The sequence below is a fragment of the Hylobates moloch genome, unplaced genomic scaffold (assembly GCF_009828535.3).
Source record: "Hylobates moloch isolate HMO894 unplaced genomic scaffold, HMol_V3 SCAFFOLD_5, whole genome shotgun sequence".
In the NCBI taxonomy this organism is placed as follows: domain Eukaryota; kingdom Metazoa; phylum Chordata; class Mammalia; order Primates; family Hylobatidae; genus Hylobates; species Hylobates moloch.
The window spans coordinates 144,740,855-144,756,267 of NW_026652280.1; the positions used below are offsets into that span (position 1 = coordinate 144,740,855).

Here is a 15,413-nt window from a genome sequence, read left to right on the forward strand (position 1 = left end):
GCTTGGTGACATAAATGCAAGCTAACGTTTTCTCTCCTTGAAGATGGTAGGAAGTAAGGAGAAAGTGAGAGAAAATTGCTTGGCAAGTAAATAAATCCGCACCTCCTTCATAACTTCCTCTCTGTGCTGTACTCACTCTGAATGCCAATTTAATTGGTCAGTTTTTCTGCTTCATCTAGACTTACATATAAGCAGAAAGTGATGCTTTTTACATTTTTAGCTTTTTCTAAATAAAATTATTTCTTTATATTTTTGAGGGGCTGGGTTGTGAATCTCACCTAAGGGAGTTCAAATAAACATATTTTTTCAACCCCAGTATATTATTAAAAGTTGTATTAGTGATCCTTGATTAAACTAGAAGGTAAAAACGACAATACAAAGGCCCTGCATTATAGCAAACCCAATGGTTAATGTGGCATAAAACATGGTTATGAGACTCTGGCCTGATAATATTCACTTTTTTTTTTTCCTCCAGCCACATTCTCAGCCTCAGCTCCTTCATCACCCTCTGACTTCAAAGGAATCTCTGCATGAAGAGGGAGGGCGCACAATAGAAGAATTGGCCCGATTATCCCCTTCTGTTTGGAAATGGGTGAAGATTACAGATATGTTTTACTTCTTCCTGTGCTTTGGACTATATAATGTCAATTACCTAAAGCAAAACCCCCTACCCTGGCTAATATATAGATTTGGATTATACCAAAATTGCCTAAAATTGGAAACAAGGCATTAATAATAATCCGTAATGGTGTAACATAATAGAATACATGTTTATTTTCATTGGCTTTAGCTGGTATAAAAAAAAGGTAAATTAGTTTAGAGATTTAAATTGTATATTTATTATTTCCTGACCTTTTTGCTCATCCTCCACCACTTTATATTATGAATGAGGTAATTAAAAAGAGTCCACTTATTTTTTGTTCTGCTATAGCACATTTTTGCCCCCTTAAATGTGTTTGTGTGTATGTGAATGTGTGTGTGTGTGTGCGTGTTGTGTGCATTGATTATTTTAACCAAAGCGTGAAAATGAAGTTGTAATGCTAAAGGCCAAAGGAATGAATTAAACTGACCTGTTAATTAAAAGACCGTGCTTGAAGTATTAACCAGGAACCACTGTTGGACTTTTCAACCTCAACCCAAAATGAGAAGGCAAGCACAATAATCCCACATCACCTCTGGAAATGATGTCAGGAAATGTTTTCTCAGAGTCAGCTACTGGTCAAGACTTACATCAAGTTAAACAAAATAATGAAGGATCAGGGATTCTAGAAGGGCCAAAAGTTCGAACAGGAGACCTTTAGCCCCTTTGCCTGCAATGCATAATAATACTTCCTGTTTGTTTGATATGTCCTTGCCATACTCTGAAAGAACAAACACTTATAACTTCCACATTAGGGACTAAGTCTTCTGTCCCCACCCTTCCTGTTTAGGATTATTTTCCACAGAAGTGAATCAATGCAGTTTGAACTACAGAATGAATATGACAACAAGAAGAAAAACCCCAAATAGACCAATCTACCCAAAGCCATGTCTTATTAAACTTCCAGAATTTGGGAGTATCCATACTACGAAATAATCACATACATATGAAATAATCACATATATATATGAATTTAACTAAGGTTGGCTTGAAGTTTAAAATGTCTTTAATAAAAACTCTGCTTTCCTTATGTGAGTCTAGATAGATCATACAGTTTAAGATTCACCAACAAAAGCTTGTGGCAATACAATAGTGGGAGGCTTGACTTCCAAAAACAGCTCTTTCCTTTTAGCTATTTCTGCCCACAAATACAGATGATTGCAGGTAAGTAACATGTAAGTATTTTTATCATTACTAAAAGAGTTTGGACATACATAAAATATAAAGGAATTTTAAAATTATTTGATTGTTGTGTTAAGCCTCCAGCTTTAGTGGCTTGTCATTAATTTCAGCCAGCGCTTAGGCTTTACTTCCTAATGCCCCAAGAAAATAGAGCAAGAAACTTGAACACAAACGTTTCCACCAGGTAACTCTAGAGTTTATAAGCAGCAATGAATGACATTTCCTCAGGAAAATCTTAGAAGTTATCACTGTTGCTCTTTTTATTAATCCATGTTTAACCTGAAGCTAGAAACTACGTCCCCTTTATTTCCGTCTCCAGAATTTGTATTACCAACTGTGCTATGTTGAAGTTTATATGACAGGCCATTTCAACACTTTTGTTTAGTTAAATAGGAGTGCATCACTTTTAAAGAAAAGCACGATTGCCAAAAAATATAAACAGCCCTAACTTTGATTAATATAAATATTTTAAAACCAGAACATTCTGTTACATCTTACAAAAACAATTCGGATGTAGCTGATGGGAAAGAAAAAGTGCTTTCATACATTAGACAAATCCAACAAAATACAGCTGCAGACCAAATTTTAAGTAAATATGAATTGTTTGTCTTTTCAAAGGGCCATGGTATTTACTTAAATGGAGTTATTTTAGAGTACTTTATGTTTCATTAGTAAAAATGAAAGTTTTAAAGATAGTTTTATTTTTGAAGTATCCCATTTAAGTTCCAAGTCCTCTAATTTAAAAATACCATTAAAATTACTCCCCCTGCCCAGTGAGGGTTATTTGCTAATAAGCCACTGGACAAGAGATGTGTGAAGTGAATAGATGAAGAAAAACGTTGACAGCAAAAGGGAGGTCTAGGGGGTGAAGTTAGTTTATTAGGCCCTGTTTGCCACAAATGGCCCTGCTGCACATATAAAAGCAAATCCCTCTACCTTAGAAGATTAATTCTGAAGGAGGCACTCTTAGGTCAAAGTATACATAAGCGTGTGCCTAATCTCAGAGAAATCAGGCTATTTTCTCACAGCAATTAAGCAGAGGTCTGGGGTTTCACCCACAGTGTATTTAAACACAGGATACAATTAAACTCCAACGTATTAATATCTTTGCTCTGCAAAATTACCCAGGAAATAGATTTTGCCCTCTTTCAAATGAAAAGCAAGTCAAGTTAAGAGAATAACTTGATTCTTAGCTAAGTTGCTTGAAATAAGAGTATCGTAATTTCTTCTAATTGCAAATGTCTTATAGACAGAGGTAGTTCTTACTTTACAATAGGCTAAGAGTTATAAGCTTTCTAGTTCCTTTAATCTAAATAGCAAAACTTAGAAGTGTGCTTGAAAACGTATTGTTTTCAAAGTGTAATTAAAATTCTGACACAACATATGTAAAAAATCAATTCATTATAAAAATCTGAGAACTCCCTATTTACCACCAACAAAATATCTTCAGTGGGGAGAGGCTTTGCAACCAACGTGAAGAGTAAAAAAAGTAAATGTAAATCTTAAGCAGTCAAGTGTTTGGAAGGGATTGCTTTCTATAGAGGTTTTTCTTCAAGTTATTTTATTCATATAGTCATCTCAAAGAGTGAACCTTCTAGGGAAAATTATAGCCAGTTTAAAATACTGCTTCACAAAGAAAAAATAAAAACAACAAACAAATTTTATTCGTTGTACTCAGTTCCCTAAAGGCAAAAATTTTTTAATAGTATAAAAGTTATATTAAATGAACTACCACCTTTATTCAGACCTTGAACAAAATAACCTTTCAGGTACTAAAAGATTTTTAGTACAAATATTGTTACTTCTACATATCAAGTTAATATTCCAATTTATTGCCAAGCCAAATTCTCTTTGGCTTTTTTTAGAGAATAGTATGGGAAGGAAGTTGGTCTTGGAATAGGAAAGGATATAAATTTATAGTTTGTCCTTTACATGGCTGAATCAATAGTTTTTTCTTATATATAGGAGTTTCTAGTAAGACAGTTGTTGGTGTACGGTATAACAGAATATCCAGTGAGAAATCTTTTAACCCATGACACATGAGAATGTTCTTATACATTAATAAAACTGAAAGAATGAAGCAAAATAGGATGAATCAGATGTGGGAGCGAGTGGGTTGTGTGTTGTGTGTTGGGGGTGGCTGTGTGGCTGCCAAGGTATTTTCCCATCTAACACTCCATTGTTGCTTTTAAGAGGAGCTGAGTACTTAAGGTAAAGTGCACAAGGCAATGTGTCTTTGAAAGCACACTATAGTTTAGGCACTTTTTTGATGTGTGGTGGGGTATGTGAGCAGGCATGCAATCTGAATTTTATGAAGGATTGTTTTAATAGGACCAATGACTTTAATAGTACTTGCTGACATCATTGGCAAATTGGTCTATTCTGAAACCTTTAAAATTGCAGCATATCCCAAAATGAGTTACTTATTAAACAGATGTTCTTTTTTTTTTGAGTGCAACTGACCTTTAAATGATTATTTCTCAGCACTTGCTACAAAGAATCTCACCTCTCACCTTTATACTTTTGATGCTACAGTGAGTGAATCCATAACCTTTTCACAACATGTAAGGAACCTGCCACACAACATGGAATTACAATCACTAACGAGCACTTTTTCTTTTAAGGGGGAGTCTTATTACTTATTATTAAATTATTGCAATACACAGAAGCCATGCAAAAGTACAAAAATAGTTATTTTGATCAATCTGCAACCATTTTAGAAAATATTAACTCCAAAAACACCAAAGAATAATTTACTGCGAATGACAAGTTTCTACTGAAGTTTTCTCCCCTTAACTTATTTTTAACTAAAAGAAAAATTTTTTTTTGAGACAGAATCTCACTCTGTCTCCCAGCCTGGAGTGTAGTGGCGTGGTCTCGGCTCACTGCAAGCTCCACCTCCTGGGTTCAAATGATTCTCCTGTCTTAGCCTCCCCAGTAGCTGGGATTACAGGTGTGCACCACCACGCCTGGCTAATTTTGTATTTTTAGTAGAGACAGGGTTTCACCATGTTGGCCAAGCTGGTCTCAAATCCCTGACCTCAGGTGATCTGCCCACCTCGGCCTCCCAAAGTGCTAGGGTTATAGGTGTGAGCCACCATGCCTGTCCTGTTTCCCCTTAACTTCTGAGGCAGGGGTGTGTGTGTGTGTGTGTGTGTGTGTGTGTGTGTGTGTGTGTGTGGTGGGAGGTTACATACTGTATTTGATTGGAAAAGCTTTGTCTTGAAAGTTCAGGCACTTAGGCAATATTTGTAGGCAATTTGGTTTAAACCTACATGCAACTAGCACAGTACCCCTTTCCACTAACCAGAAGGAAACGCTTTGAAACTCCAGAAGTATTGAAATATATATCATGTAATGTTAAAGATTTTAAGATTGTGCTTTCCTCAGAAACACACACATTTGTAAAGATGAAATGAGTATAATCAAGTCATGGTTATCCTTAATTAAGTGGAGATGGTAATTATAAACGTTATTCTTTAGGAATCAAATCAAATCTAACACATATTTAGAAGAGCTAATGCTTTCTGGGATCTTTTTACATTCGTAAAGATATCCACATTACTTTAAGTCCCAGTGACCTTTTCTTGAGTAGATAACCTAGTTTACTCTTCAGTGGAGCTGCTGAATCTGATAAAGATTTCATTAGCTTAAATATTTTCGCGCTTAAAGAAACTGATATTCCAATCTCGAAAAATTCCAAGGAAAAGTTTTTGATTTGAAGGACCAAAACACTGTAACAGGCTAGTAGTTTTTACTTTACATACATTTTACTATAACATTAATGTACAAACACCTGCTTATGTTCAAGAATAAACTGTTTTTCTTGCAAAGCTGACCTTATTTGTAAAATACTGTTTTAGAAAGGTGTTGGAGTGACTCATAAAATATTTAAATATCAACCCTCTACAGAATAAAAAGGCATTTTTCACTTGTGTGTTCTCTCTTTTTCCCACATCTTTTACAAAAGGAGCATATTGGAATGAATTACAGAAAAATCTGAGAAAATTTTTCTTAAATAATGAAAAACAATTGTTTGGAAGGAATGTTCACTCACGGTTTTCTTTTTGGCTCTGATTTGGTAACGTTTTGTAAAGCATAAGGACAGCCACAAGCCTTCATTGGAGAAATCAAAATTAATGTCCTTTGGAAACATTGGGCTCTAAAAGAAAAGGAAAACAATAACAGATATATGACATACTTGGCTCCCTTTAGTTTGATTTCGAAAAAGGCAAATCAGGTATTATACTGGCATGTAGTCACAGAGAAAAATGCACAGACTTAAGAGTAAACCGACTCATTGTCAAGACTTCCAGAGTCTTATTCATTCATTGTGGTGGCTGCTGACAAACAACAGAAGGAAATCAACAATGCTGGATAACATAATCATCAAGGGCTTCTATGTCTGTAGCCATTTAAATTCTTGACATTGAATATTTATAGTGAGTGATACTCCTTTAACATAGACCATATTTCAGTCAGCTCTCAGGCACTCCTGACCTTCTTTCATACCCACATTACCCTTGGCTTCATCAAGGCCTCCTCTAGCATCACGCCTGTTCAAAAACTGGGCACCCAGCGTCACTGGCAGTTTCTCAAGTGCCCACTCATTTTTCAACACCCCTGTTTTCTCTTAACACCAGTTCAGCGTCAATATACTATCTGCCCTTTCACAGGCAGCCCCCGAGACACAGTTGTGTTTATTTTGTACTTATCAATACAATGTAAATCAGCATGGGCTTACCTCCTTGGGGTTAGTGAACCTACCTTGTCTGTGAGCACAGACAGCACTTTGGTCACAGATGTGACTGGTTAACTGTACAAGCAAGGAGGATAAATCCACATCACAATACTTCATTCACCAAGGAAATCTGCAGTGGATTACGGCTTCTCTATGGTTAAGTCTGGTCTTAATTTACTGCTTTTATTCAGTTTTCAACCACAAACGAGCCCCTTATGAGGCATTCACTATGTAGAATTGACAACTCTTTTTATCTACTTGAAAAATATTTTTGGATAATAATTTATGGTTACAAAATATTTTAAGCAGTTTGAATAGTTATATTATATTCTTTCCATGCTTAACGATGCAGTATCCCCTGTAAAAATGGAATGCCAGGCAATCTGGTAATTTTAGGTACAGTATTTATAACAACAGAGCAATTTGGCCATATAGAAACACAAACGTAAAAAAAAAGCTGTGCATATTTCATAGGAAGTCTTTTAAAGACTTTTTTTTAAAAGCTCTTAAATTGCATCTCAGGAGAAAATCAGAGTTCAGAACAGTGTCTAAAGGCCCTATATATCAGTAAAAAAATAATTTTGGCAAGCACTGTATTTTATTTATGGGTTATTATGCTTAAAATAGCATATTTTGAACACACTTCAGAAGGAAAAAAAGTTGCAGATGCCTCTGAAGACACAAGGGAGAATTCATATGCTGTTTATATTTTATACATGAAACCAAAATGTGTCGGTAGGTTTGCACTTTTTCACCATCAAATATATTCTCTTAGTTTATATTCTGAATTAATGCTGTCTTTAAAAAATCCATTTGAAGATGCTCGTTATTATTGGGCATGGAGTAGTTTTCAGGGTCTGATTGCCAGTAACTGGAACTACTCTAGAAATCCCCGATAGGCTGAAAACACATAATATACCTGTAATAAGTAGGAAGTGCCAGGATCAGTTTGTCATTTTAGATGCACATCTCCTAGTATTGCCAAGCAGTGATCTTGTAACTGGAAACGGAACCCATGTAAATAAGATGGAATGTGTTATACACATGGAGACAATGGAAGCAGCGTGGTTGATGCTCTTTGAGATGATAGAGTTCCTTTTGCATTGCTTAACTTAAACCATGGGTACACAAAGCTTTGTAACTTTCCCCTTGGTGGAATTTGAGCACTTTCAGACTCATTGATAGTAAGAGATTCTTCCCATTGCAGAATGAACTCCCCATAGGTAAACAAAGGAAAACATTTAATTGAGGTACTAGCTGTGTTTTCCTCATTAGTGGCTACACTGTTCTGAGCAGGGAATGAGTGTTTGGGGAAAAGCATCCTTGGCATTAACAAGAAGGAAAGGACATTGCTTTTACAAGGAGGAACACTTTTTATGATTTTCTAAAACATCTCTCTTCAAGTGCCATATGTAAATCATATTTTTTTTAAAAAACCAAATTACGCTTCTGCTTCGGGGGGAACTACATAACTGTGCAATAGAAAAAAAATGAACTGTATCACTTTGGTTAGTTAACCAATTATTGCCTCTTTATAGACTCAGATGCTGTTTGAATTGCATCATAAAAACAGGTGGGGTTTGTTGTTTGTTGTTTTCACTGGTTTGAAATTTTGCTCAAAAAATTTTTTTTAAATACTATCATTCTTATTATTTTAGAACTTGGGAGTATTCTGCTTTTTAATCTGGTAGCTAGGTTTCATTACCTTAATAAATGTTCTAATGAAGGTGTAAAAGAAAAGGTTAAAAAGGAGACAAATTAGGCAGTGGAAGCATCAGATTCAAATGCCACTTAATATAATTCCTAAATCATTTATATTAAAATTGTTTCATTAACAATATTACAATCACCCTCTGTTCAAACACATTAAAATATAGATAAGAACAACTTTAGTAGTGGATTATAGAAGCTAGGAATTAGGACGACAGCGATGAGCTAGATTTGTCTGTCCAGGCAAAAATAGTTTCCAATCACTAGTCATGGATCAATGAACAACAGATTCCCTAGGCATATTTGGTACATTCTCTCTGATCTTCCTATACCTGTGTACTTGGATACCAGTCTCATTTTTCCTTCCTCTTTCTGACAAGCATTACATGTGAGATAAGAGTGGGAGGATCATTTAACAATGAATTTCCCTATTGTATAACTATTACAAAGCTATCCAAGCTAACTAACTTGTTGTTTTCTAAGTCACTGTGCAATTTCAAGGTTTTAATGGTGCTTAAAATATAACACCCTGTGTCATTTATTTCTTGAAATGAAAGCTAGCACCAGCCTTTGGAATTCATGTAAAACAAGTGGTTCAATATGGTTTGGAGAGAGAATGAAAACTTGATAAGCAATTAATCTACTTTAAATGCTTTCCTAATGGTTTGCACCTTTTCTTACTGATTTTTAAAAAATTCAGATTTATTCAGAAGAAAATAAAATTAAACATACATCCAAATTTTTGTATAGCACATTTGTTACAGTGAAACCCACACACAGAGTGAGGCAGGGAAGATTGACTATTTAAATAATTTGAAAATAAAGGTGTGCCTGGTTAAACAGTATCAACTTGAATTTTTTGCCTAGTGCTTTGAAACTACGGGAAATATTTGAAATGGGAAACTAGGTACATGAGCATAGAGAAGGGGCTAATTTCCTAACAATAATCCTGGGAGGGACAGTTGGTTTGGGAAAGGAAATTGTCCTGTCTGACTGCTGGTTTGCAGAGGCGGAGGCTTAAGAGTTAGGACAAGCCAGAGGCATCACTGTGACTCCAAGGCACAGCTACAAAACAGAGCTGAGTCTGGTTGGTATGTCCATCTGTCAGTGCATCACCGAGGAGCCTAGCGAGACAGTAGAGAAAACTCACCAGCAATGTCATATTGTCTGAGAGACAATGCACACACAGAGAAGACCTTTGTGGGAAAACCATGTGAAACATACAGAATTAAGACGTAACATAGAAGGACTCAAGGAGAACAAGAGTAGAAGGGGATGAAAGCAGGGACTGCATCTCAATGGTGAGTGCGGCCAAGAGAACTGGAGCCCAGCCTAAATTCAGGCAGGATATCAAGAGTCGCATGCTACTGATGAAAACATCATGACTTTTCCAACTCAACAGAGATAGTGCCTCTCCCCCAGTCAGCAGTGTGGTGCAGGGCACAAATGACAAGTCCAAAGACAGGAAAATCAATGAAAGGTTGAAGAGTTACCAGAGTAGAATTAACAGGGACAGTAACAGAGTGAGAAAGCTTGCTCTTGAGTAAACGTGGAAGGAGTCTCAGGAGCTTCTGCAAGCAAGGCTCCTTCAAGAGATTGCTTACAGAAAAATGATAACCATGCTTGAGGGGACAAACATGGGATCCAACAACATGATGTCTATGTCCCAGACTAGGACTGAGACTGAGATCGTGTCTTTCTATTTCTTAGTGAGAAAGTACTGGAAGTTAAAGAAAAACTTACCATAAACTTTATAAAAAACTCATAAAACTTATGCAATAAGTACGATAATTCATATACATATACATACATACATATATATATGCAAATGCCTAAATTAATTGCTTGGTAAACATATTGCTTTACTGAAATTTTTTAGTTAAGAAGAAGAACACTGGTTGCCAATGTTGCAAGCTGCAGAACACTTATTCTGGTGCCATGGAGAGACACCTGAAATGTGGGTGCGCCGAACTAAACATTCCACCACATTTTTGGCACCTAGCAAAGACTGGCCTTGATTGAATCTGCTGCACACCCGGTAACCCAGATAAATACTACATGCATGTCTTCTGAATGGGGGTAGCCTCTGATTTGAGTATTGCCAAGTAACCCAATTTTAGAATAGCACAAGTTTTAATTATATGTTTCATTTAACTGGCACCTGTCCTTGGAGGCTGTCATTAAAATCTAAAAAGCTATGATGTGGGAACTATTATTATTTATGATTTAGAGGGAAGCAAAAATAAATAAAGAGAGAAAGGAAAAAGAAAGCAGAAAAGCTAAGAGGTTTAGAGGAGTGGTAGAAGTGGAAGACTAAAAATTCCACTGGTGAAAAAGAGCAACATTTTAATTACCTAGAAAACTGATAGAAAACAAAAATCCAGATCATTGAATTTTTGGCGTTTGAGGTATGAGTTTACTAAATACCCACCTCATCCACCACTTCATGTTGCGTGTAGGGTGCACCCGTGTCTTCCTGGGTAAACTGAAAAGCAAAAACCTCTTAAATAAAATGCTTAATCCTGAGATAGAGATTTTATAAAATAAGTTCCATCAATTTCTAAATCCCATACTATTTCATCTGTTGAAGAAGAGAATTCTGAAGAGGAAAGGGGTTGAGATATAGATGAAACAAAATGGATAATGTGTTGCTAATCAGTGATGTTAAGTAGTGGGTACATGGGGTTTTATTATGCTATTCTGTTTAGTATAAATTTGGAATTTTCCATACTAAAAAGTTAAAAGAAATTCAATTTAGAGAAGCATTCAGATACTAGTGCATATTTATTTGGGTAAATTAATTCATTTTATACTGCAAAATTTGGCCACAAACACAAGAACAGAACATCTTATATTAATTATATTATATTCCTATATTTACATTAATGATCTCACTGTAACTATACCAACTTCTCCCAAAACCAGGAAACAAAAAAAATCTGTATGTATTTTTCTAGTCTCTGAATTTACAAGCAGGCACTTTATAACAGTCCTGGGTTTCCAGACTAAATGCCAAAATATGCTTCCCGTTTAGATTAAATTCAACTTTAACTAAAAATAATTATCCCTTACTCCTAATTCTAATGGAAATGTAAGACTCTTAACTATTCAGTGATAGTAGCACTATTAGATACTGCTGCTAACAGTGATTTATATGAAATGATTAGCGGACTGTTTCTCTTGTGGGTATGTGCAAAATTTGTCCTAAACCAAAGGCAAAACAATAATAAAAATTACTGCTTTTTAACCTTTCCATGAATTTAAATTAAAAAATGTGTACTGGAACTACACATTAATAAGACCTATTAAGCTTAGAAGAATATTTTACATTCATCTGTACTTCATCAGACAAGTTCATGACCTCAGTAGAATTACTATAGCTCCTGCAGTTTTTAAACCGGCATGGGGGAAGACACGAAATATTATTTTACAATCAGAAAAATTTACTACAATTGACAGAAACAAAAAAACACACTTTGCCATTGAGTATGTGTTTTGAAATTAGTCCATATAAAACTAAAGGTATTCTATGGATTGACTTTCAATCCTCTAGCTACTTTAAACAGAAGCAACTAAAGAGAGGTAAGTATAATGCCATAGTTTTATGTTTAATATAAGAAATTTAGGCGCTAGCCTCTCCTTTGCAGCTGGAAGTACACACAGATGGGAGCTACGAGCTTTATTTCACAATATTTTAAGGTATCTGGTAATGACAAAAGTATATAATGTTTCTCATTAAGATTTTTGTTTTCCTCGCTAAATGGCATTTATTTTGGAAGTTTCCTAATGTTCAATTTTGTCCTGCTTTCCCTCAAATTTCCTGTTGAATGACAGTGTGTGAAAGCTGTTACTATTCAGGGTATTGCTGCTAGGGAAGGTCCCACTAAAGCAGTGAAATGAGTCCAGTTGCATCTCCACCACGCAGCCTGAGAAAATTTTATCCACAGAGCTGATTCATGCTACTTCTTTGGATCTGCTACCGGCAACACAATAAGAGATGAATGAAATAAGCACTCAGCAGCTGAATGCCCTTAAAGACCACTTGGGAACTTTATTTGGTGCCAAATAAAGTGACCTGCCAGTGTCAGCTGCGGGAAGCATATTGTACTGGGCTCTGCAGTCTGTCCCAGTTGCCCATTCATTTCTGAGGAAATTTTCAGGTATTGAATTTTAATCCATGATGCCCAATTATAATTTGGGACCCTTTTACACTAGAGGCTGGGCTTCACCCCATTTGGCAATTAAGTCAGAGCTGCCTAATACATGATTTTAATTTCCGGAAAGCAGGTGCTTCCTTTGGTCAGTCACCAATCTCTGATTTTTCCTCCTTCTGCAGCTTAAACCACTTTCATTTTCATCCTCCCCCTCCCCCACCACCCACTTCTATAAGCATTCACTGCATGTTAGATAGTTTTCCTGCTTAAACCTATAGGAATTCCCTTAGGCTTCTTTTGAAAGTACTCGCAACTCAAAAAACAATTCATTTTGTAGGTGTCTGTTTGATATCCACTTTGTAATAACTTACTATAATGCTTTTCCAACTAATCTGAATAAAGGCGTGTTTACAACTTTTTCTAACACTTGCAATTATGAAGCAGACGCCCCAGGAATAGCTACTGTCTGTATTAACTTTCTTTGTCTCCTATTTTTTACCAATTCAATTAGAGGCTTCTCTAACAATTGAAAAACTATTGTTGTCTGAGTCTTTGAGACTATGTGTCTTCTCCAACCGGTATTTAATCATATAAAATAAGACTTGATAGATCACCTTGTTAAGAAGAGAAACTCAAATATAAGGATTCAAATATGAGGTGTCTGATTTGGAGGCAAATATTGCACAAGTCAAACCCTATCTCAAAAGTTCTCCTCCACACACATGCACTAACATGGTGTGGGCTTACCTTTCAAAACCACTTTGTACCGGATGGAGCCAGTACCAATAGAGCCAGTAGGGAGGAAACTGAGAAATCAGATGTCAGTTTGTGCCAACAGGGGACAGCTTCTTTATCCCTTCCATTGCTATGAATGAGCTGCCTACTTCACTATTTTCATTCCCACACATGAATTATAAAATACTATTGCAATATTATTGCTGGGATAGCTATTAGTAGGGTTAAATTTAAATCTCTGGTGATCACAGACAGACCTATGTCATTGAGAAGGAAGTAAGTAAAAGGGAGAGGAAGCAAAGAAACAGAGCGGGAAAGGGAAAAATAAGTTATAAAGAAACAAAGCGAGGAAAAAAGTTAGAGGAAGGGGGAAAAAAAGAAGTGCCTAACCTGGGGACATCAGTTTGCTTCATCTACTCGTCTTTTGGCTGTCCTCTGCAAGCTGAGATCACAGATTCCTCTGCTTCCTATCTGGACTCTCCTGAATGCTGCCACATAATTAGCCAAGGATTAGCAAAACCTGATAGCCTTTAATAGGATCCCAGGGAAACGCTTCTTCAAAAAAGAAAAAATCAACTAAATTCTGAATTTGAAAGATATGAAATTAGAGAGCTTTGCAAAAATACTCTGTTGCATAACAAAAGGATTTATTCAATATTTCACTTAAAGAGTTAGCCCTCCTAGATTATAACGAATATGATTTGATTAAAACGTGTGAAATTGTTGTTGGTAATATTTCTCAAACTATATTTGGTAGTATTTGTCAAACAATGTTCCAATAAATATTCATGCCCTACTAGATATTAAGTGACACTTTCTTTAAAAAGCATACCCTTATCAAATACATTTCAAAACACTGCAAATCATATTTGCCCTCTGAGTGAGTCACAATGCTTATTACCATATTATAAGTGCTGAAAAGTTCTACAGTGAAAAAAGAAATCTGTTTAATTTTGTTGAACCCAGCATTTTGCAAAATAATTTGGCCAGGAAACTTTTTTCTCCTTAAACCACTTTAGTAATTTGCATTTTCTGTAATATAGTTATAAAGCAGTATATTCCAGTCATGGTGTTTATGATTTTCTTGTTTTTACTTTTGTTTTGAAAAGTGGAAATAGCTGAAATGCACAGTAGGTGTTGTCTTTGGGACCTGTAATATGAAAGTTTAATACTTCTGTTTAATGTGAAGTTAATATACTTGGATATGAGCTTTGTACCTTATGACACTGTGCATTTTTACCATGCCTGTTTACTTTTCTGTATCCCTCATCAGCTTCCAAGCACCTTAAGGGCAGGATCCATGTTTTGTTTTCCATTGTATCTTTGAGAACTTACCTAGTGCTTGGCACATTGTAGGTGCTCAAGAAATAAATGAATAAATATTTGTTTGGATGAGTGAATGAACACTGTGGTAGATATAATAAGAGGTTTTAAGCTATAGATATAACCACATTAAAATGTGGGTTAAAAAATATAATGCTTGGCCTCAAAGTAAAAACAACTGCAGTAAAAGTGAGAATGACTAAATGGAACTTATCTTTAATAGCTTTGTCAGAGGCCAATAAATTCTCCACCAATTACTCTATTGTCTGATGCTTCATTGCTCCTGTTAGCCAGTCTATTTGAAGTCAATGTTCATTCTATTCTATAATTTTCCAATTTGTTTTTAAGTCTTTATATCTTCAATTATCTTCCAATAACTACTTCTTACCTGCTATTTACTTTTTGTTGGATGACTTCTTAAAAGCAAAACTGACAGTGAACTTCAAGATGCCCCGAAAAGCTTATTGATGAGACAAGAAAAGGCAGCAAAGGCTGGGTGGTGTGGAGCATGTGGAAATTCATTCAACAAATATGTATCGAGTGCCTATTCTGTGTTGGACACAATAGATAAGGTCTAGAGAATTCAAGGTCAGCTAAAAATATGAAGTATTTGTAATACAGACAGAATTAAGAATTATCAAAATTTTATCCACCCTTAATTCTGTTTATTTTCTAGAATGACTTAATATTTTTAGAGTGATGATTTGATGTGTAAAACTTTTGTCTTGTCTATTATACTCTGTTTTTACAGAGGCTCATCTTTTCTATCTCGATGGTGCTGTCAGCTTTCCTAAAATTGTACAATATATTACGGGCCAGGACAAACAACATCATTCTGTCACATAAAATTTAAAGTCATTTTAGTTACCTGAAATCAAGACAGTTGTTCAAAAGTCCACCCAACTACTGAATCTGGCCTACCATATAT

The 15,413-nt window shown here is 35.5% G+C and overlaps 1 protein-coding gene across 3 annotated transcripts in view; it reads right to left on the reverse strand.

Annotated features, from left to right (window-relative positions):
* The window catches only part of ADGRL2 (adhesion G protein-coupled receptor L2), a 696,353-nt gene that overhangs the window by 415,194 nt on the left and 265,746 nt on the right, over positions 1 to 15,413 (reverse strand). For all 3 annotated transcript variants that reach the window (XM_058439634.1, XM_058439632.1, XM_058439633.1), the window contains exon 5: positions 5,880 to 5,984. The gene's annotated coding sequence lies outside the window, so the exon portion shown is untranslated. The remainder of the gene's footprint in view (positions 1 to 5,879; positions 5,985 to 15,413) is intronic.